Here is a 24926-nt window from a genome sequence, read left to right on the forward strand (position 1 = left end):
TTCTACAGCAATGACATTCGAAGCATTAAAGAAGCCTCTTACTGCAAAATAAATAAAAAAAATTCCCACGCTACGTGTTCTGTAGAAAATGAAGGTGACACAGTCAGGTCAATTGCAGTCTTGTGGTCTGGCGAGGGACTAGGAAAGGTCACTTGAGCACACTGTATGTAATGTTGTAAATGTATGATGTATGTAGCAGTATGAAATTCTTTTACTTGCAATAGCCGAAATCTTGTGGAAGAGCCTCAGTTTGTATATGTCTGTGATTGAGGCTAAGTAAAAAACGATACATTATAATAAGCCAATAAATATATAAAACACAGTACACAAAATAGTAAAACAATATAAAATGATAAAACTATCAGCCTTAGTCATGTTAGTTAAACTCTTACATAATAACCGAGATTAAATTACAGGTACACCTCCTATATTTACCTCCAGATGTTATACATTGTTCCCACTAAATATACAAGGGCTCTAACAAAAGCCTCCACTGAGGCCAGTTATCTGCACGAAAAATCAAATAACAAACACTGCTAAGACTAAAGAAATACAAACTCCGCATTGTACTTTTTGTTATGCTTTGCAGAACCTGTTATGTGGAATTCATTGGAAATACTATATGATAACATAACCAACCCATATGACCAATAAACCAACATTGTGCCATAAAAGAGCTTTTTATAGCTGGGAATGTTAAGGGCTTTCGCCTCAAGAAAGTGATTCATGCAAGTAAAATGTACATTTTTAATGGAAAATGTATGTGCAGTACCTAGGATTATGCATTATTTTTTCGCTAAATGTTTTTTTATTCATGTTCATTAAAAATATGGAGCATAATTCTCGGCATTTAATCTTATTCAAGAAGGAACAGCCGTATTGCCCTGCCAAGCTAAAATAAGACATAAACCATTTACTTCAATGGAGGGCGCAGATGGGGGTTCAAACACTATTGTTTAAGCTAAAGTATAATCAGTGTCTGTAATTGTGTCTGCATCTACTTCTATATTCAGCAGTGTATATGAAGGTCATCCCTTATCCACTGTTTAGAAGATTTTGTCAGCAACGTCCATCCTCTATCTCATGTGCGTAGAGACAGCGCCATATGTATGTATATAATTGTGTGATATATAGTTCTTCATCATATCTGCTCCTATTGAACTGTGCTGTATCAGTAATTCAGCTGCTGTTGCTCTGAGTTACCATCTAAATGGATCAGCTAATGCTTCATCATACTTGTGTCTATTGAACTGTGCTGTATCAGTAATTCATCTGCTGTCGCTCTGAGTTACCATCTACAAGAATCAGCTAATGCTTCATCATCTTCGTTTCTATTGAACTATTGCTGTACCAGTAATTGATCTGCTGTTGCTCTGAGTTACCAGCTAAACGGATCAGCTAATGTTTCATCATACTTGTTGCTATTGAACTGTGTTGTATCAGTAATGCATCTGTTGTTGCTCTGAGTTACCACCTAAACCAGGGTTTCCCAAACCCAGTCCTCAGGGCTCCCCAACAGTGCAGGTTTTCCATATCTCCATGCTGGAGCACAGGTGTATTCATTACTGACTGACACATTTAACAGATCCACAGGTGGTCCTAATTATGTCACATGTTATCCAGAAAACCTGCACTGGTGGGGAGCCCTGAGGACTGGGTTTGGGAAACCTGGACCTGAACGGATCAGCTAATGTTTCATCATAATTGTTTCTATTCAACTGTGCTGTATTAGTAATTTATCTACTAGTACTTTGAGTTATTATCTTAATAAATCAACGAACTTCCTTATTGTTATTGTCCTCAGTAAACTTTGCCTATTTTTGTTGTTTTGCATCTATATCTGGCTCCACCTATATTTCTGCCTCAATCGCTCTGCGAATCGCGACCTGCGGTAATAGGTGTGTCAAAGCCCATGCTCTCTTCTAGAGTCATGGTGAGAAGCATCTACCATTAGACTCCGCGCCTTAGTTTGAGTATTATCATCTGCAGGTATACAGGACTCATTACTATTTCCCAGATATTCGTGACAGGCTATAAAAGTACATATTGTTATGCTCCACATTTTGTGAGCAACGAGGGACAGGCTGGCTAAGGTGATGTCAAAATTCGTTTTATGATAATTGACCTAACATAGTTGAAGGGATTTCATGTATTAAGACCTGGAGAAATTAGTTTTGAGAAGCTTCTCCCAAAGGAAAATGGAAGTGTTTAGTGGCAAAATGTACACACTATAAATGGATTTATAGTTGTCCAGTAGTGTTTTGGGTTTTAAATAGGGATGTGCACCGGCGACTTTTGAGGTCTCGTGTTTTGTGTTTTGGATCCGGATTTTCGTTATTTTTGAGGTTCGGATTTGTCTCGCAAAACACTTGACGAAAGGTCTCGGTTCGGATTTAAGGTATTGGATTCGGATTTTTTTTGAAAAAAACATAAAAAGTTTAAAAATCAAGTTTTTGGGCTTATTTTCACTCCTAGGCTATTATTAACCTCAATAACATTCAATAACAAGCATTTCCACTAATTTACAGTGTATTCTGAACACCTCACAATATAGTTATTAGTCCAAAACGTTGCAACAAGGTATCTTTCTGGACTGCGTAGAGGAGTGGGTCACCACAATATATATTAAAAACCCTGAACTTTTATGATTCGCACCAATAATTGTACCTGGACTGCGTAGAGGAGTGGGTCACCACAATATATTAAAAACCCTGAACTTTTATGAATCGCACCAATAAATGTACCTGGACTGCGTAGAGGAGTGGGTCACCACAATATATATAATAAGAAAACCATCAACTGGTTTGATTCGCACCAATAAATGTACCTGGACTGCGTAGAGGAGTGGGTCACCACAATATATTAAAAACCCTGAACTTTTATGAATCGCACCAATAAATGTACCTGGACTGCGTAGAGGAGTGGGTCACCACAATATATATAATAAGAAAACCATCAACTTGTTTGATTCGCACCAATAAATGTACCTGGACTGCGTAGAGGAGTGGGTCACCACAATATCTTAAAAACCCTGAACTTTTATGAATCGCACCAATAAATGTACCTGGACTGCGTAGAGGAGTGGGTCACCACAATATATATAATAAGAAAACCATCAACTTGTTTGATTCGCACCAATAAATGTACCTGGACTGCGTAGAGGAGTGGGTCACCACAATATATTAAAAACCCTGAACTTTTATGAATCGCACCAATAAATGTACCTGGACTGCGTAGAGGAGTGGGTCACCACAATATATTAAAAACCCTGAACTTTTATGAATCGCACCAATAAATGTACCTGGACTGCGTAGAGGAGTGGGTCACCACAATATATATAATAAGAAAACCATCAACTTGTTTGATTCGCACCAATAAATGTACCTGGACTGCGTAGAGGAGTGGGCACTGGGCACCACAATAAAATATATAAAAAACCTTCAACAGGTCTGCATTACACTACACATACGGCTGCTCCTCCATCCTCTCCATCATATACATGTTGGAGTTTTAGCGTGTGACAACCTCTTGTTTTTGATAATGTCAGTGCATTTTGAATATTTTTCAATTTGCCCCACACCACTGAATGTACTTTATCTATGATACGCATCTATCTATCTTGACTGCGTAGTGTGGTGGCCCCGGTACACAATTTGGTACCGGGGCCACAATAAAATAAATACACCCTCCACGTGTCAGAATTCCACCAAACAAGTATCTGGACTGCGTAGTGGGGTGGCCCCGGTACCCAACTTGATACCGGGGCCACAATACCTCCTCCAAACATGCTACAGACAATTCGTCATTGAGATCCCATTAAGTATGTTAAAGACAGACAGGGTCCAAGTGTTATTAGTTGACTTTGTAAAGAAAAAAACTGTCCCTGTTGCACATAGTCGTGCAATGAAGACTTACTTTTTCATTTAAAGGCACGATCTTTCAAGTGTAGTGTTTGTAAGTCTAAGTCATATTATACTTTTGGTAAAATTGGTTTTTTTTGTTCCTCTTTATGTTAATTAATTAGTAATAGAATTAAAGTAGGAAATAGAATTAAATAGAATTAAAGTAGGAAATAGAGTGGTATAGAGTTGTAGTGTGGTATAGATAGAGTGGTCCACACAATATAATAATAAAACCCTCAACTGGTCTGAATTCCACCAAACAAGTATCTTGACTGCGTAGTGTGGTGGCCCCGGTACACAATTTGGTACCGAGGCCACAATATAATTAAAAAACCCTCCACGTGTCGGAATTCCACCAAACAAGTATCTGGACTGCATAGTGGGGTGGCCCCGGTACCCAATTTGATACCGGGGCCACAATACCTCCTCAAAACATGCTCCAGACAATTCGTCATTGACAGACCCCAGACAGACAGGGTCGTAGTGTTACTGTTTGACTTTGTAAACCCAAAAAAATGTCCCTGTTGCACTTGCACATAGTCGTGCAATCAAGACTGACTTTTTCATTTAAAGGCACGATCTTTAAAGTGTCAGAAAGAGAGAGAAGACACAGGAGAGGAGAGTTGTAGCTGGGGACCTGGGGTGGAAGCTCCCAGGCTCCCCCAGCATTGCCTGGAAGTCTGAGCGTGGTGACTGAGCCAGAGCAAGGAATGTGTGCCCTGGATGAGGGGGAGAACTCCATGCCACTATAGTGAACCCAAGAGAGAGGGGGACACTGCACATGGAAGAGGCCCTGGAGTGAGGGCTGCTACAAGAGGCATGGTAGCTGTAGTGTCAGATCCTGAGGCTGAGAGTACACAGAGTGACGTGTCAGAGCACAGGAGACATTATCCCCGCAGAGGAGGGATGAGCTGCAGTTGAGAGGTCTGCTGTTGAAATAGGACATGCACACTTTAACAAACCAATCATTTCAGCGACAGGGCCTACCAAACAACTTTGACTGAAATGATTGGTTTGTTTGGGCCCCCACACCAAAAAAGCTATTCATCTCTCCCTGTACAGACTAAACAGGCTCTACTGAGGCAAGATGTCGTCCTCATCCTCAACCTCTGATTCCTCTCCCCCTACAGTGTGTACTTCCTCCTCATCACACATTATCAATTCGTCCCCGCTGGACTCCACAACCACTGTAGTATCTGGAGGGCAGTGCTGTACTTCATTGAGGAATTGATTATTCATTTTTATAAACATCATTTTTTCAACGTTGTGAGGAAGCAACCTCCTTCGCCGCTCACTGACCAGGTTCCCCGCTGCACTAAAAACTCTTTCCGAGTACACACTGGAGGGGGGACAACTCAGGTAAAATAGAGCCAGTTTGTACAGGGGCTTCCAAACTGCCTTTTTTTCCTGCCAGTAACAATATGGACTGTCTGACATGTCTACTTGGATGGTGTCAGCAAAGTAATCATCCACAATTTTTTCTATTGTCACAGCATCCAATGCAGCGAGAGTAGACATGTCTGCAATGGTTGGCAGGTCCTTCAGTCCGGACCAGATGTTATCAGCATCCCCGCCAGTGCCTCTTTTGGGAAAACTGAGCTTTTTCCTCGCAGCCATAGATGTGGAAGAAAATGAGGGTGGAGCTGTTGGCATGTCACGGTCCTCTTCAGAGGACAATCTCCTGACCAGCAGGTCTTTGCACCGCTGTAGATTTGTGTCCGCCGGAAACAGAGACACAACATACGCTTTAAACCGAGGATCGAGCACGGTGGCCAGAATGTATTCCTCTGACTTTAAAAGAGTGACCACCCTCGGATCCTGGCAAAGCGTACGAAGGGCTACATCCACAAGAGCTACATGCTTGCTGTAATCGCAATGGCTTACCAGCTCCTCCCTCACTTTCTCCAGCTGCTTCTGCAACAGCCTGATCAGGGGAATGACCTGACTCAAGCTGGCAGTGTCGGAACTGACTTCTCGTGTGGCAAGTTCAAATGGCTGCAGAACCTTGCACAACACGGAAATCAGTCTCCACTGCGCTTGACTCAGGCGCATCCCCACTCCTTTGCCTATGTCGTAGGTGGCTGTGTAGGCCTGAATGGCCTTTTGCTGCTCCTCCATCCTCTGCAGCATATAGAGGGTGGAGTTCCAGCGCGTCACAACCTCTTGTTTGAGGTGATGGCAGGGCAGGTTCAAGCTTTTTTGATGTGCCTCTAGTCTGCGGTAGGCACTGGCTGAATGCCGAAAGTGTCCAGCAATTTTGCGGGCCACCGCAAGCATCTCCTGCACACCCCTGTCACTCTTGAGGTAATGCTGCACCACCAAATTAATGGTGTGGGCAAAACATGGGACGTGCTGGAAATTGCCCATATTTAATGCCCGCACAATGTTACTGGCATTGTCTGACACCACAAATCCCCATGAGAGTCTAAGTGGGGTAAGCCACTGGGAGATAATTTCCCTCATTTTCTCTAATATGTTGGCAGCGTTGTGCCTCTTATTAAAGCCTGTAATGCACAATGTTGCCTGCCTTTGCATGAGCAGCCATTTTGTAGATGCTGCTACTGATGCAGCTGTTGCTGTTGCTGCGGAAGGGGATGCATCTACCCAGTGGGCTGTCACAGTCATATAGTCCTTCGTTTGCCCAGAACCACTTGTCCACATGTCCGTGGTTAAGTGGACAGTGGGTACAACCGCATTTTTAAGAGCACTGAGGACACTTGATCGTACTTCTCTGTACATTTTTGGTATCGCCTGCCTAGTGAAGTGGAATCTCGAGGGGATTTGGTACCGGGGACACAATACCTCCATCAACCCTCTAAATCCCACTCCACTGATGGCGGACACCGGGCGCACGTCTAACACCAACATTGCAGTTACAGCCGCAGTTATACGCTTTGCAATAGGGTGACTACTATCGTATTTGGTGGTCATGGCAAACGACTGTTGGACGGTCAATTGTTTGGTGAAAGACTTAGCGGTCTTACGACTTCCCCTCTGGGAAGATGACCGACTAACAGCAGCAACAGCAGCAGTGGCAGTAGTAGGCGTACCGCTGCAGGATTCCTCGGATGAATCCCGTATTGAGGAGGACTCAGTCTGGCTGGTGACTTGGGCTGCAGGACTGAATCTGATGGAGATTGTGGAGGAAGTTGACGAGGAGGGTGTTGCTGGTGTGTATCCAACTGGACCACGGGATTTAGGTGTCCCTGTACCGATGAGGGTCCTAGCCCCAGTTCCTGAACTAACCACTGAACTATGAAGGTTATTCAGGTGACGTATAAGGGAGGATGTTCCTAGGTGGGCAAGATCCTTACCCCTGCTTATTTGAGCTTTACATAAGCTACATATTGCCATACATTGGTTGTCTGGATTTGGATAAAAATAACTCCAGACCGAAGAGGTGCATTTTTTGGTCTTCTGACCAGGCATGACGATGGGCTTTTTCATCCCATGGACATCAGCTGTTTCCCCCCCTGGTGCCTCATTTACAATAACCACATCACCATCCTCATCATCAAGTTCCTCCACAGCGCCAGCTACATCATCAATAGCCTCCTCCCGAGCCACCTCTTCCCGTACAGTGATGGGAAGGTCAGGCTTGACAACCACCAACACCCTTGGACTCGCCTTGGGGATTTGTGATAATTTCTCTTTAGAAGGCAGAGTTGTTTGCTGTTTTGTTGCTGACAGCATAACTCTCTTCAATTTTTTGTAGGGGGGGGGAGGAGGAGGAGGGCTAAGATCCGTGGGTGAAGCTGAACCACTAGTCATGAACACGGGCCAGGGCCTAAGCCGTTCCTTGCCACTCCGTGTCGTAAATGGCATATTGGCAACTTTACGTTTCTCCTCAGATGATTTTAAGTTTCTCTTTTTGCTACTTTTTCTTAACTTGGGCTTTTTGGATTTTACATGCCCGGTACTACGAGATTGGGCATCGGGCTTGGAAGACGACGTTGATGGCATTTCATCGTCTATGTCATGACTAGTGGCAGCAGCTTCAGCATTAGGAGGAAGTGGGTCTTGATCTTTCCCTACTTTATCCTCCAAATTTTTGGTCTCCATTATATGTAGCACAAGATACTGCAGAATGTGTGAACTTGGTAATATTGCAGTACCACTACCAATGGACTTATAATGCTGGATTGGTTTTGCAAATTTGGTTATAATTATTATATATTTTTTTTTTTTTTTGAATTTTTTATTTTTTTTTACTTTTTTTTTATTTTTTACAAACTTGGGAATAATGGGGAAATAACTATGCCCTTAGAAGCACAGAGCACAGGACACAGCACCACTGGACTGAACAGGACACGGCACAGGACCCAGCAGCACTACGGAACTCAGCAGGACAGAGCACAGGACACAGCACCACTGGACTGATACTGCAGAATGTGTAAACTTTGTAATATTGCAGTACCACTGGACTTTTACTGCTGAATGTGTGAACTTGGTAATATTGCAGTACCAATGGACTTATAATGCTGGATTGGTTTTGCAAATTTGGTTATAATTATTATATATTTTTTTTTTTTTTAAATTTTTTATTTTTTTTTACTTTTTTTTTATTTTTTACAAACTTGGGAATAATGGGGAAATAACTATGCCCTTAGAAGCACAGAGCACAGGACACAGCACCACTGGACTGAACAGGACACGGCACAGGACCCAGCAGCACTACGGAACTCAGCAGGACAGAGCACAGGACACAGCACCACTGGACTGATACTGCAGAATGTGTAAACTTTGTAATATTGCAGTACCACTGGACTTTTACTGCTGAATGTGTGAACTTGGTAATATTGCAGTACCAATGGGCTTATACTGCAGGATTGGTTGTGAAAATTTTGTGGTAATTAAAAAATATTAAAGTAGTTTTTGGTATTTTATAAAAAAAACTTTTTTTTATTTTTTTAAACACAGGGGAATATTGGGGAAATAACTATGCCCTTAGAAGCACAGAGCACAGGACACAGCACCACTGGACTGAACAGGACACAGCACAGGACCCAGCAGCACCACTGACCTCAGAAGGACAGAGCACAGCACACAGCACCACTGGACTGATACTGCAGAACACAGCACAGCACAGCACAGCACAGCACAGCACAGCACAGCACTAAACAGCACAGCACTAAACAGCACAGCACTAAACAGCACAGAACTAAACAGCACAGAGGACCACCTAACACACCCTCCCTCTACCCTGATCAATGCCCGAGTGAAGATGGCGGCGACTAGCGGGGAATTTATAGGATCCGAGTATCGCGAGATCCGACAACGGGATTATGAGTCAGAGCCTCAGTTTCACTTTTGAATTTGGCGCCAATACCCGGATCTGTCTCGGATCCGACTCGGATCCGCAACGTTCGGGTGGGCTCGGATTTCAGAAATCCGAGCGCGCTCATCCCTAGTTTTAAACATACCTTTTTATAGTACTTGGTGTTCTCTGCTCACTTTAGGGCCAGTTTATCAAAGGGTGAATAGTTTTCGCTGTTGATAAGATATTTTTTCTCATCCTATACATCAAAGGGTTACTGCTTACAATAACTCACTCAGAATGGAAATAAAACCATTTAATGAATGCTTTATTACTTAATAAAGCACGTTTTAGTAAACTAAATTTTGTAAAAAAAAATCTTTATTTCTTAATAAATTGAATCTGATTTTAAACTTTTTAAAAATAAAAAAAAATTCCCACATTAATATATCTGCAAGCCAAAATCTAGACTTTCAGTTCTGAGATCACACATCATCATCAGCAACATCTACACATGCGGACATCTGCAAATTCTGGCCCAAAAAAGAGGTAAGTTAACCTTTACCACTGAGTTACAATTTGTGAAATTTTGGTTAAATTGTGGATAAATATTGTTTACCACAACATTATTATGGTTATGGCTAGGTTGGCTGCAAAAGGCGAAGTCAATGAAAGAAGGGTAATTGTTGGAGAACATTGGGCAGAAGCTTCAATTACCAAGACAGCTCAGTTATCTGTGAAGACTTCTGACCTCTGTAATACACCACACTTATCACCTTAGATCTACTTCCTGAAGCCTGCTAATGATCCTAAATTCAATAAACAATCTGCTCTATCTACATTTGTCTCCTGGGCACCACAAACCTGAAATAATCTGGCCTCCAGTCTAACATATTTTTAAAACATTTACCATTTTATATTATAATGATATGTGTAATTGTAATGCATAAATTGACATTTCCTTTAGCAATGAGAACTGCATATAACAGCATTTTATACTTTGAGTGTTTTGGCTAATCCTCCCTACAGTTTTACAAACTGGGTGCCACAGATTTTGTAATTTTTCTAGTGCAGGGTATAAAATAAGTTTAAAAAAAAACACGTACATTGGCTACTATTGGAATCGCTTTTCCCTTTGCATTAGTTTTCCTAAATGACCCCCAAAATGCATAATCCCTACAAGTGTATGGACCAAATGCAGCGCTCCTTTTGGCACCCTAGTCAGGATAGTGATGTGCAAGGATATGATTGGAGTCCCAAACAGATGTCCACATTCATCATTGATCCTGCTAAGCAGCTTGAGTAACCCTCACTATCAAATGTACTTAATGCAATAAACCAGTTTAATACCTCTCTCGGTACCAGAGACTGATTAAGGCCCCATGAGGTCCTAAGCAAGATACTAGTTTGAGCCCAGGTTTACCTCCTCCATTTGACAAAAACCCCACATAAAACCAAGTTAGGTTATGCAGGGCCTCTCATTGTCCACTGGGCTCTAGGTAGGGGCATGGGTTGTCTAATGGATGATCCGCCTATGCTGGGCTCTCTTCACAATCTGCATGGAGTCCCCTCAAATGGATTTTAGTTCCTCTGCTGAAACATGTTTTACATTGCCATTAAATCCACCGATGAACGCTTCAGTAACAAAGTTCATTTTTTAATGTTTTTTTATAGAGGTGTTTTATGGATTTGATTGGTTACGGTTTTTTCCATGTAAAAATCATGTCTTGTCAAATTAAGCATGATCCTCAACATTACAGTATCATCTGTGTAATATTTCTTTGAGTATACATTATATATTCTGTATTGTAAAGCAATTTACTGAAATGTAGGTACTTTTCTAAGGTAGTAAACTGTGTGTTTATGCACTGTATATTATCACCAGTGAATGTGGTTATTGAATCAGGAAGGCTATCATTATGGAAATTTCTTAAAAAAATAGAAGGGAGTTTCCTGCAGGGTGTATAGAAAACGTAACTAATAAAAATGTGTTGTGTTGTATCTATAAATTCAGTGCACAAATCACTGTTTGCAGAACATCCTATGGACATTTTCACAGGTAAGGCCATAAGCTGAATAAAATAAAAAAGAGAATATTCTTAGATAATTATATATGCAAACAAATGGGGCTAAATTGGTAGTCAATGGCACAATCCAGTTGTTGGTACATAGAGGACCATTCATTCATTAAGGAGAGAAAGGCAAAAAAAGGAGTACATTTTCACCTGAACAAACCATCTTGCAATGCAAGGGGTGCAAATATGTTTATTTTCTGGCACATAAGTTAAATACTGGCTGTTTTTTCATGTAGCACACAAATACTTGATAGCTTTATGTTTACACTGAAATGTAGAGTTGATCTAGGACATGCCCTACACCAACTATAAATCTGTTCCCAAATTTTAAATTTACTTCCCCCTCCAATGCAACATGGTTTTGCCAAGGTGCAAAGTTACTTCTTTTTCTTGCTTTTCTTTCCTTATTGAGTCAGGTCCATACTGTATATCCATGTTCCTTTCAACTTTGTTCAGAGTTCTAGATTCACTTGTAACATGCGTTACGCTTTCAACAGGCAAAATACTATTTTGGAGAAGACACCCACGGTCTTGAAATAATGAACACCTATAAAGAGGTGAGTGAAAGTTTACTGAACAATTACTCTTAAGTCGGTAGTCACAATGGAGGATATTCTCTAAAAGTCCCATAAACAGTAAGTGGATGTAAATTGTTCTTAGAGTTGTGTAAAATGAGTTCTATATTTTACAAAAAATAAACCAAAAAAACAACAGCACAGCACTGGGATATTCATTGATAACTCTTAAGAGCTCACTGTGAAGCGGTGATTCACCGGCTTACTCTATAAAGATAACAAGTACGGGGCTACACCTATTTGGCTACTGAAGTTTTAGAGAACATCCCAAATTTGAATTGATGGTTTACATTTATAAAATTCATCTCATTAAAGAGCTAATGGTGAAAATATTTTTGTACCAGTAAAAGAATGATTATGCGTGAACCATCATCTTGCATGTACATCATTCTGTAAATTCAAGTTTAATTTACACATCAAATGCAGTCACACTTTGTCTACTAATAAGCCTAGATGGAAGAACGTAAGGACTGTACTTCATTTATCTAGGGTTGAGATTATAGTATGAAATAAATCTATGAGTAATATTAGGAGAAGAAGACCAGATAAAATGAATGACCATCTAATAAATAGTAGGATCAAAGTAAAATGCTTTAGGGTGTTGGAGAGACTTTAAGATCTCCATATGCTTCAGTTTTAGTACCAAATAATGTCAGATTGTTACAGTATATGACCTATGGCTTAGCATAATTTTCATTCCATTTGTTGACACATGAATAGAGAAGAGATAGACACTCATATAGAGATTTTACCAATATACAGTGAAAGAGGGAAATCATTTTACCCAGTCCTTGCATCACCATTTATTTTGGTAACACAACGATCTCTATGTCGGTATCTGACTCTCCTCCATTCCCCTTTTAAAAAACATTATGGAGGTAGGAGAGACGGATTAAAAAGACTCATATATACACGCAGCCTTATTAAGTTAGGTAAACAAATAAGATGAAAAGCAGAATTCTAAATCAAACAAGAGTTCTTTCCTGTGAAAATACATTGTAGCCATATCATTAACATCATCATTTATTTATATAGCGCCACTAATTCCGCAGCGCTGTACAGAGAACTCACTCACATCAGTCCCTGCCCCATTGAAGCTTACTGCCTAAATTTCCTAACACACACACACACACACACACACACATACACACACACTAGGTCAATTTGATAGCAGCCAATTAACCTACCAGTATGTTTTTGGAGTGTGGGAGGAACCCAGAGCACCTGGAGGAAACCCACGCAAACACGGGGAGAGCAAGCTATCATCGATGTACAAATAAATACATGCGAAGACAAGGACTGGCAATCACCTACACATTATTGTGTTCACAGATTGACATTGCTTTAGATAAACACTCCTTTGTGATTATGTTTAAAAATGCCCAGATGTGTGTGAGATGTAGTTACCACTATCACCGTTAGTATTAACACTAGACATGATTCTCCCCACACTGGCAGAGGAGATAATAAGAGTCAGAATGACTTATCCACTATCGATACACTTATTCTGTAGGAATGACAAATAATCAATAGCATATACTATATATGTGTTTATGTATTATTTTCCAGGGCCAAGTTCTCTATCGTGTAGAGTATACACCTTACCAGCCAGTGCTGAAAAAGAAGAAATCAAAGTTAAGAAGAGTTGCAAAAGTTTTTAAGATTGTTAGAGGAGTGCTAGCTTTAATTTCAATACTAACTGGCCAAGGCGGAGGCATGTTATCAATATGTAGTTCTGATTGTTGCTGAAATGCCCAATCTACCTTGGAGGCAAACGACCATTTGATTATGGTGCAGTTTACTACGTTGTTGCCATTGTTAATTATTTCCCATGCTCAAAATGTCGATTCATTCAAAGCTGATTGCTCTTTACTACTAAACGCTTTGTGCTGATGCCACATACTGGCTAAAATTTACACAAATTATTGCAGCATATACTGCTTAAACATATTGTTATAAATTCAGCCATAAATCTTGCATTTCTGGTGTTGACAATGTTCCAACTGTATAAATTCTTATTTTTTTTTATGCACTATTTTCACCCACGGAAGCACGTCTCCAAGTATTTCCTTATCATTGCATATTCTCAGATTGAAAATTGAATATTTAAAAAAATATCTTGGTTCACCATTTGTAAAGTTTTAGATCTGCATTCTGCATAAAATAATAAAATTAACTTTAAGACTTAGGTGTGAATTGAATTATTTTGTGTTTCACTGGCATGCACCAATGTAATTTATAACCATTTTTATTTATTTTGGATATTGTCACATTCAAATAGGAAATGTTAGCATTATTGTGAGTTTCCAATTCCATTGCTGTGGTACCTTATTACGTCTTCTGATAAGCTGACTTCACTTTCATTCCGCTACAATCCTTGAATGGATAAGGTTCTTTGACAATTTACTTTTGAAATTATCAGTAGCTTATTAACTGCACCTACCTGTAGCTCTGGGAATCTCATTAAATAGCAGCATCATAAAACAAACCCCTTGTTACAGTCATTGGTAAAAAATAAAAAGAGGGGATTGTGAGAGTATAAAACAATGAATAGTTATTAAAAGTACAAATATATGTGTTAAATACCTTAAAAAAACTATAACTACAGATATGAGAACTATGCCCTTGAAGAAAACAAGTGTTTCTCATGGACCAGAGACAATTGCAGGATTCAAGACTAAAAACAAACGGCCTGAAAAATATTTTCACAGCACTGGACAAAGGATGTTGCCTTATATGCATTTATTGTTGCAAAGAAATATTTGCTGAGCTAAAGAGATTTCCTTATATGTACTTACTGTCGCAAAGAAAGGTTTGTGCTTATATGTACTTGTTGTTAACCGGTTAATACGCAAGCTTAGGTATAAATAAAGGAGCAGTCTGAGAAGACCCTCAGAGCTTACTCAGAAACTACAACAACTTGTTTGTGTTTCACTTCCTCCTCTCCAGCTGACTGTTAATGCTAAAAGGAAATCAGGTTATCAGAGATCGATAATAGGGGCACCAAGCCTTGGTACCCCAACACTTCTTTTGCTTAGTGTAATTCTCATTACAAGATTTGTTCTGTATGTTAAATTGAGACAAAGATTTATGGCTTTTTTTAAAAACATTTTTGAACAGTAATGTTATGTGTCCTCAGTGTGGAATTAAAGTTACAGTAATTATCAACTTTACCTGTTCACAACAAGCGTGGGGGACTTTGTGTGGGTTTTCCTGTTGTCTGTACAGTCGAGGTGTCCACATATGCTTCAATTTTCATGGACAATTAAGCCTTTTTAGACTTAATTGGCTGAAGTTCCCAGAATATATGCACTAAAAGAGTGCATAGCCTGATCAACATTTGTTAAAGCACTATAAGATGTTAACAAGTTAACAACATTTGTTAAGACGTTACTCAGGACAGACTTTAAGTATGGTTGGACAATGATCATATCTCACAATGTATGTTGTCATCACTCAACCATCCTAAAGATGAGAGTTAGGAAATACAGATAAGAAGTGAACCGTGGAGGATCTATTTACTGCAAATCATTTTAACCCAAAAGTAGTTGTATCCAAATGTGGAAAACCCAATCCAACTGTAGTATACAAATCTTGCAGCATTATATAAAGAGAAGTCAGGCTTCACGCGTTTCTTCACTCTTTCTGGTGATTTCATCAAAGTATGCTTTGCTGCGATGAACAGCTATAAAAGTCATCCCATGTAAAGACCTATGCAAGAAATCATAAATAATAATATTTTGCTCAAACTAACATCCAAGTACAATGAAAAGATACTGGATCGGCACTTTGATATTTAGAAGATATTTGGTATAACAAAGAACCACTTTGCTATTTAGAAGATATTTGGTATAACCAAGAACCAATATTCTTTAACTATTTCCCACCCTTTTTCCCCTCCCAGTCACTTTCTCTGTATTTGAGAAGACTTGGGGAAAGGTAAAGGGCATTTTAATTAGTCCATTGCAGAAGAGTGAACTATATGCATAATAAATTATACAACATTTATATAGATAGTGTAACAAAGAGGCCTATTTGCAACAGCTCTCCTGCCTAGGGACAGGTGAGGTCCCGGGGAGTCTGCAGGGGAAAGCTGCATACAGAGTTAATTCCCACACAGTCTTACCCATAACAGACAACCACACAGGTTCACCATATGGGTGGTATTGATTTGTTGTCTGTGATTGGTTTGCAGTGTTTCAGTGGGGGTTAAAAGACTGTTGTTCATTTTTATGCTCAAATCTTTTTTTTTTTTTAAAGTTTTATTTTTGAGAAGGTCAATGATGAGCATCAGTCCAAGACAAAATCTGTTACAAACATGTTATACATGTTCAGGGACTAATACAATCATTGTATGTCATAATGAGAAGAGTCTTGATATTGACCAAATTTTAGCTATAAGGATAGAAGAAAAAAGAAACAGAAAGAGAGGCCAGTCAGAGAAAAGTGGGCAAGATAGATTAGGAGACGGTGTGGCAGACCGCCAATAGAAGAAAAGAAAAAGAAAGCAAAGCAAGAGATAGAAAAGAAGTGGGGGGTGGTGGTGGGGGGGGGGGGGGTGAATGGTAGCGGGTTGAGGGGGGAATATCAAGTGGAGTGTTTTAGAGGAGTCATAGGGCAAACAGAATTTGGATTTGAAAAAATGACATCCACGGCTCCCAGACCTTATTAAATGATTTAGAGGTATTGCGCAGTATGCATGTCATAAATTCCATTTTGTATGAGTGCCAAACTCTGTTAATAATTGTCTGCATAGTAGGCGCGGTAGGTTGTTTCCAATTAGTTGCAATTTGACACAGTGCTGCAGAAACTATGTTCAGTTCAACTATGTTCGTTTTGTTTGGTGTTTAGTTGTGGATGGAATTCCAAGTGGGAGAAGGAAAAATCTGGGAGAGACCGGGATGTCAATCTGCAGAATCTGAGATGCGATGTTCCGTAGTTCCAACCAGAATGGGGCAAGCTTGGGGCACTGCCACCAAATATGGAGGAAGGACCCTTCCGACGAGCATCATCTCCAACATGAACTGGATGAATCCGGGAAGATTTTTTGTAATCTGGTCAGGACCAAATACCATCGATAAAGAAGCTTATAGGCATTTTCTTTCAGCTTCACACAGCTAGAGGCCGTGTTGGCTTTTATTTCATCCCAATCTTTCCCATCCAGAGGACCTCCCAGATCCTCCTCCCAGGCTCACTCATGGGAATCTTGGGTGTTTGAGTCAGGGACTCTCAGCTCTCCGTATAGCAGAGATATAAGGCCATTGGTGACTGTTGTTCATTTTATGTTGGTGACTGATGCTGAACTAATTGGCCAATTATGAGAGTGCTGGAGTATGTTTAGTTACCATTAGGGTCACCATGAGGTGTAAGCAAAGGGTATTGCTTGCTGGTGTCATCCTGACAGGAAGTGTTGCCATTTATTGTGATGCAAACAATAAATGTACATTTGATTTACAACAAGAAGTTGTTGGTGTACTGATGTCTGCTGGGTGCCTGTGTCACAAGAAGGATGCTTTTGCTACAAGTGGTGTTAGAAGTGGGGTCACCAAGGACAGCCAACACACAGCTGTCCACCCAACCTCCAAAAGTATGGTAGTTTACAGAATGCAAAAGAAGTTGAAAAATCTCATGCTCTTTGCACAAGCTTGGTGTTACCTAGGTCAGACTATGTGGCCAGGAAACAGTACGATTCTTTGGAGAAAACTTTCATAGAAGATTATGTAGACATGGCAGAGTATGATCGCATGGAGAGGACTTTTAGAGAAGAAATCTCCTGGCTGGAGAAAGAGTTGAGGGACTCAATTCAGCAGTGTGCTGAAAAGATAAAAGTCCAAGACGTTGTTTCTGAGTCCTTGAGAAATTAATTCCGAGAACTGTTTGAAGCATAGGAAATAGCAGTGAAAGTTCTTAAAGACATAGCAGTGGAGAATGAAGAAAGAGGAAAAGCAGTAGAAGCTCTTAAAGAGCTAGTAATGGAGAAAGACCAAGAGAATGCTGATCTGAAACAAGAGCTTGTCACGGCTCAGCCCGAGGTCACTCCCAGCACTGTCCGGCCCGAGGTCACTCCCAGCACGGCCCGGCCCATGGTACCACATGGCGCTGTCCGTCCAGGGATGCTTTGTGGTGCTACTATTGGACATTGTCCAGCTGTGAAATTGTTGAACCAAAGGCGTTTCAGGTGTGGACAGCTTTTGTGTCCAAGCAGAGTGCATTAAACCCCTTAAACATGATTGGAAAGAGGTCCGCTTTGAACGGTTCTGACTGGACATGCCGGCAACTCAGACCAGTCTTAACGAATCTGCCAGGGAACTCACAGCATGTGGATCTCGGTCGTGGGGACCATTTTGGCAAGCCTGGATAGACTAAATTGGTATTGGCTGGTGGCATCTCTGATGTGCCCGTCTCACCTGTTGGTGAGAGGATAGACTGTTTTAAGTATCCAGAGTTGTTGAGTGTAACAAGCATGGCACGAGACCAGAGGACCAACGGGACTTTGCAACATGTGTTTAAATTGGTTAATAATGTTGGGGTTAGTGCGGAACCTGTCAACAAGGAAGGCAATATGACAATATATGTTGTGAAAGAAAATGTACCCTTCTGCTCCATGGGAGTTTTTTGTCCTCCCTGAGCTCGCCTTAGGACACCTGCGTTACAGTTTGACTGGTGTACCGTCCCAGTCAAACTCCCCACCTGCCTACCTGCTACATTTACACCTTACCAGTCCTCATTTCCACATCTCATCTCTGTCTCTGAGAAAACTCAGGTTGAAGGAAAACACTTAGGGGAAGGGAGAACAAGGGAACATGTTCTACGGAGGATTTACTGGCTTGGGGTCTACTTAGCCATTAAGAGGTTTTGTAGGGCTTGCGCGGTGTGTCAGAAAACCTACCCCAACGTCACAGTACAGCCACAATTGGATGGGGCTCACAAATGTCCTTTTAGAAATGTATGGTCTGTGAATGGAAACCGAGAGAGGACTTGCTGTTTAGGAACAGTGTTCTCAGTTTAAAAGAAGATAAGCTCGTTAGGGCACTTATAGGCAAGGTTGACAGGACTCTTAAAGTTATAAAAAAATCTCTCTTTCATAGAGATGTGGTGTCCATGTCACCAAGGTTGGCGATGCTAAAGGGAAGGGTATGTAGCAAAGAGGCCTATTTGCCACAGCTCTCCTGCCTAGGGACAGGTGAGGTCCTGGGAAGTCTGGAGGGGAAAGCTGCATAAAGAGTTAATTCCCACACAGTCTTTCCCATACAGCACAAACACACAGGTGCACTGTATGGGTGTTATTGATTTGTAGTCTGTGATTGGTTTGCATTGTTTCAGTGGGGGTTAAAAGACTGTTGTTCATTTTATGTTGGTGACTGATGCTGAACTAATTGGCCAGTTATGAGAGAGCTGGAGAATGTTTAGTTAGCATTAGGGTCACCAGGAGGTGTAAGCAAAGGATATTGTTTGCTGGCATCATCCTGACAAGAAGTGTTGCCATTTATTGTGATGAAAACAATAAATGTACATTTGATTTACAACAAGAAGTTGTCTGTAGACTGATGTCTGCTGGGTGCCTGTGTCACAAGTAGGATGCTCTTGCTACAATAGCATTATCAAAAATGAAGGCAAGGTTTTTAATGCTAATACCTTTAAAATCCCCAGTACAGTACCCGTCATTCATTCGCCTGTGATGCCTGACACCATCACTTCTCTCTAACTTGTGTTGAGCAATAGAATTGGCATCAGAAGAATGCCTTTGCCTGCAAGGTGCATCATTGTTTTATATATGATGTTAAGGGATAATTCAACTCAAACCTTAGAATGCAGTCCGGTTCCCAAAGATTACTTACCTGGTGCCCAGCATTTAGGATTTCTAGTGTATCCTTATGTGCCTACTACCAGTGTCGGACTGGGGCATGAAGGGCCCACCGGGGACTGCAACGCTAGGGGCCCACCAGAAGGGGTGTGGTCAGCCATCATAGAGGCGAGGCCAGACACTAGAGGGGGAGTGGTCAGCCCACGAAGGACAGCTAGCACCATAAGGTAGTATATAAATAGTACACAGTCTTGACCTGCCCCTTAGATTGGGCAGAACAGTCACCAAAAATCGGAATTGTCCCACTAGACCAGGCTTGGCTAACCTGTGGCACTCCAGGTGTTGTGAAACTACAAGCCTCAGCATGCTTTGCCAATATATAGCAGCTTATTTCTGGAAGGGTATGCTGGGACTTGTAGTTTCACAACACCTGGAGTGCCACAGGTTAGCCAAGTCTGCACTAGACTTAGAACATTTGACAGACTGTCCTACCTGTTCTTGTCACTTTTACCACCTGTAGATGCTGGTTTCTTTAGTTGAGGCTTGTCTGAATCCTGGAATGTTGGGAGCCCTAATTTGAAAAAATAATGGGTACATTTAGAAAATTCCAAACAGCCCCGGCGTTAAATCAATAGGACCCACAATTAATACTTAGCCACCACCTACCACACACACATTATATTGCCACAAGCCCGCTGTGCCATCACATACACTACTGTGCCCCTTAATCACCATGCTGTGCCTCCTTATGATACCACTGCGCCCACCATGCTGCTTTTGCTCTTCCCTTCTCCTGGCCCCCTTTCATCAACCTGTGCCATGCTGCTTTGGCTCCCCTTCAAACTCTGCCATGCTGCTTTGGACCCCCTTCACACTGTGCCATGCTGACCTGGCCCCCTTCACACTCTCCCATGCTGACCTGGCCCCCCTTCACACTCTCCCATGCTGACCTGGCCCCCCTTCACACTTTGCCATGCTGACCTGGCCCCCCCTTCACACTCTCCCATGCTGACCTGGCCCCCCTTCACACTCTCCCATGCTGACCTGGCCCCCCTTCACACTCTCCCATCCTGACCATGTGCTTCTCAGTAATGATCACATTCTCTTAATTTTATTTGATCCACGCTGTATACTAGCACTACAACTACCTATGTTATTACATGTAAATTGGGTTATGGGTGTGTGATTTATCTTGAAGCTGTGAGATCACAGGTTATTTGCACCTATCCTGACACTGCAGCATATTTGATAGGAATTTTTCAGATCATGAGCAAAGTTAGTAAGAGGAAACAACATCTTACTGCCCAGAACAGGCAGAGAATATTGGTGAATTCTTCTCAAACTCCAAGTTGAGGCTTCTTGCTAGCAGACTAATCTGAACCCTCTATTCCTGCTTAACCCTAGTGCTGCCTGACTACTGCTGGTTCTGAGAAAATCGTAAATTTTTTTTGCGTGGGGTCCCCCCGGTTTTCACTTAACCAGCACTAGGCAAACCAGCCGGGGGTTGGAGGCACTATAGCAGGGGTGACACGCAGCAGGGATCCCCCTGCCATAATGACTAACCAACCCCAGGCTGTTTAGCACTGGGCTGGATTCCCTAGGGAGTGGGGTCCGCCGAAAAAAACGAGCGGGCCCCCTCCTAGGGACACCCAGCCCAGTGCTGATAGCACTAGGGCTCTTCTTACCCCCGTGGGCTGTGGGTAGTAGGGTAATATCGGCAAAAAATAGTGAAAAAAATAAACGGACACCATTTTGTTTTGTGGAACTACAAGTCCCAGCCAGCCAGGTTGCTCAAAATAGTGTGAACATGTTGCTGCTTGTATAACTACAAGCACCAGCATACCCACGGCAGCCAGGGCATGTTGGCACTTGGAGAACCACAAGTGCCAACATGCACTGACAACCACGGTTGGCTGGGACCTGTAGTTCCACAAAAGAAAATGTTTAAAAAGCCACCACACCCTCATTAAAACCACTAGGATTTATTAAAAATAATAGACCAGCAATAAATACAGTAAACACCCTCATTGATACCACATATTTTTATTAAAAATAATAAATTCCCTGATACTCACCGATAAAGTTTTCTCCTTTTGTCTGCAGCCTTCAATCCAAAAACGGCTGTAAACCAAGTCCAAAATAAATTTGTATCCAAAGTCTGGCTTTCCCCTGTCCCAAAGTAATTTATACTTCCAAAAGTCCATGCTTGACAAAGTCCAAAAACAATTTGTATTTCCAAAAGTCCGGCTTGCCCCTGTCCCAAAGTTATTTGAACCAGCAGTAGTCAGGCAGCACTAGGGTTAAGCCAGGGCCGGTGCTAGGGTCCACGGCACCCTAGGCATTTTTATAAAATCGCCGCTCCCCCCCCCCCCCCGCAAAAATCGCCGCCCCCCCCCCCCCGCAAAAATCGCCGCCCTCCTCTCCTTACCTTGTCTCACCACCGCCGCCTCTCTGCTCCGTCTCCTCCCCTCCACTCACTGACACTAGTAAGTGGAGGGGAGGAGACGGAGCAGAGAGGCGGCGGTGGTGACAAAATAGCCTCTTCCCCCCCTCTCCGCCTATCTGAATGCTGTGCGGCGGCCGTGACAGGTATGGTCAGCGGTCGCCGCACAGTTTTAAAGTATTTTAGAATACTGTGGCGCCCTCCAGAGCCCGGCGCCCTAGGCAAGTGCCTAACCTTGCCTAATGGGAGCGCCGGGTCTGGGTTAAGCATGAATAGAGGGGGGACCCCACGCTTTTTTTTTTTATACTTTAATCTATTCTGCACAGTTTTTACACTGACAGGCAGTGTAACAGTGATGTGTTTATACAACACGCTGCTAGAATGCAGCATGTTGTATCTGGCAGGTTTGAAAGCAAACTCTCCTGAGTTTGCTTAATCGCAGCTTCATACATTTGAGACTTGTATAGCTGCAGTGGCAAACAGTCGGGAGTTTGATCTCTGGCAATTTTGCAAATAGCGATTTTGACAGAAGCACAAATCTGGCGATTTTGCAAGAAATCTCTGCTTCATACATCTGCGAGTTTCAACTCTCCCGAGAAAATTGCTGATTTTGCAAAATCTCACCTTGATACATTTACCCCTATGGGCTAGATTTACTAAGCTGCGAGTTTGAAAAAGTGGAGATGTTGCCTATAGCAACCAATCAGATTCTAGCTGACATTTTGTAGAAGGTACTAAATATATGAAAGCTAGAATCTGATTGGTTGCTATAGGCAACATCCCCACTTTTTCAAACCCGCAGCTTAGTAAATCTAGCCCTATTGGAGCCACATTGAGGAGGAAATGTCCAATCTGGAGAGAAGAGACATAGGGGTATATTTACTAAATTGTGGGTTTGAATAAGTGGAGATGTTGCCTATAGCAACCAGTTAGATTCTAGCTGTCATTTTGCAGAATGCACTATATAAATGATAACTAGAATCTGATTGGTTGGTATAGGCAACATCTCCACTTTTTCAAACTCCCACTTTAGTAAATATACCCTATAATCTGTGTCTGCTAATGAAAACTCCTCTTTCAGCTCGGAGAAAGAAAAGACACCTCTTGTTTTAATCAGCTGCCTGACCCTCAGCATCGCCTCCCAAGAAAATACATTAAATGACGTCCTATGAATGCTTGCAGGAAAGTCTGGATTAAGGATTAGAGGATTAGAGGGATAATTGAGGACCTGGCCAGAGAGATTAATTTCAGTTCCCTCAGACCTCTCCAGCAATGTACAGTAGGGCAATTGTTGGGTGTGGGAGGGAGGGGATATGCGTGAGTCAAGTTACTATTTGAGCATACATTGCCATCGTATGTTCCTCAAAAGACACCCACTGTTTATTTGAATCCAGCCTAGACCAATCCATGATTCTGGAGAGCACCACTGCCTGGGAGTATCCCTAAAGGTGATGCAGCTGTGAGCCTCCCTGAGACTGCCTCCTATACAAGATTTCCTTTGAGAACCTGGGTCACCTCCCTTAACCAGACAAAGCCCCTAATCAGAGCCTGGAAATTGTTAAGAAACTGCCTATGGATGTTGCTGGGTAGAGTCTGTAACAAATACAATATTTTGGTAAGTCATTCATCTGTATGATATTAATACGATCCCACCACATAAAACCTTGTACCTGCCAGGTTTTCAGGTCTGAACGGAGAACAGGGGAAGGAAAATGGAATGAAACAGTTGGTGTAGGTCCTGGGTTAAGTACACCCCAAGATATTTTATATGGTTTGGGTGCCAGACAAAGGGAAATTAATGATGCAGATTGTCTAACAGTACGTGGCCCTTTCAAATGTTCAGAGACTTAGGGGCAGATTTACTAAAGCTTCCTAGGATGAAAAGTGGAGGTGTTGTCCATAGCAACCAATCAGATTTTAGCTATCATTTATATAGTACATTCTAGTACATGATAGCTAGAATCTGATTGGTTGCTATGAGCAACACCTCCACTTTTCCGTTTAGAAGCTTTAGTAAATCTACCCCTTAGAGTAATTCATTTTAAAATTTGAGAGATCTCTTGAATTTAACAATCAGGTTAGGAACAGAGACCACCGGAATTATGATGGTTGCTAATCATCCGGGAATGATGCAAGTTTGTGTTCTCTGTCTCCCATCCATGTTTTACCTTCTAAGGACAATTTATGAACTGTGAAAATATGAGATCTCACTGCTTTGTTGTTGTTGTTTTTTTACACACGTACATTTAATTTCCCAGCATTTTATTGTGTGCACTGACATCCTCGTCCTTGGAACTGCCCCGTAAACGGCGAATGCACATTGATTAATAAATCTAAAAATGATCATTCCAACATACTATGACATTTTAGGACCAATCCGTTCTATTATTTAAGCTTTTACATTTTTCTCCTGCTGCTCGGTTTAGCCCTTTTTATGGCTTAACCTTGAGAGTGGACATCAGCATTTTATCACAAATGTCACTTGACGGTTTTCACTACATTGCGCCTAGAAATGTACTTTTAAGCCAACGTACAAGTGGAAGGTACAAAATGAATCCTATTAAATGTACAGGTCAAGGGATGGTTTAGACCACATCTAAGTCGGATGAATGATGAAGTCTTTTATCCAGGGAGAAAACTGGTGGTGCTCCCACCCATGTACACTACTTTATTTTTTTAAGCACAAATCATAACATCTTTCTTAAATATTCAATATAAAAACGTGTGTGTATATTATCAATGATCCTAGTGACTGTGTGACTGCCAGATATATTATATGAGGAAAATAATAATTGATAGAGAATACTGCAAAGTTTTGACTGAGTCCCCATAGAAGGGGTAGCATCCAAACCGTCAGAAAGGTATTAGAT

General features: G+C 41.6%; 1 long non-coding RNA gene across 2 annotated transcripts in view; it reads left to right on the forward strand.

The window, feature by feature from the left end:
- LOC142107876 (uncharacterized) overlaps window positions 1–13932 on the forward strand; it is a 33256-nt gene extending 19324 nt beyond the window's left edge. For both annotated transcript variants that reach the window (XR_012680028.1, XR_012680029.1), the window contains 2 exons: window positions 11732–11791; window positions 13379–13932. This is a non-coding gene — a long non-coding RNA (uncharacterized LOC142107876). The remainder of the gene's footprint in view (window positions 1–11731; window positions 11792–13378) is intronic.
- Window positions 13933–24926: the final 10994 nt, after the last annotated feature.

Source organism: Mixophyes fleayi, chromosome 11, assembly GCF_038048845.1.
Source record: "Mixophyes fleayi isolate aMixFle1 chromosome 11, aMixFle1.hap1, whole genome shotgun sequence".
Taxonomy (NCBI): Eukaryota; Metazoa; Chordata; class Amphibia; order Anura; family Limnodynastidae; genus Mixophyes; species Mixophyes fleayi.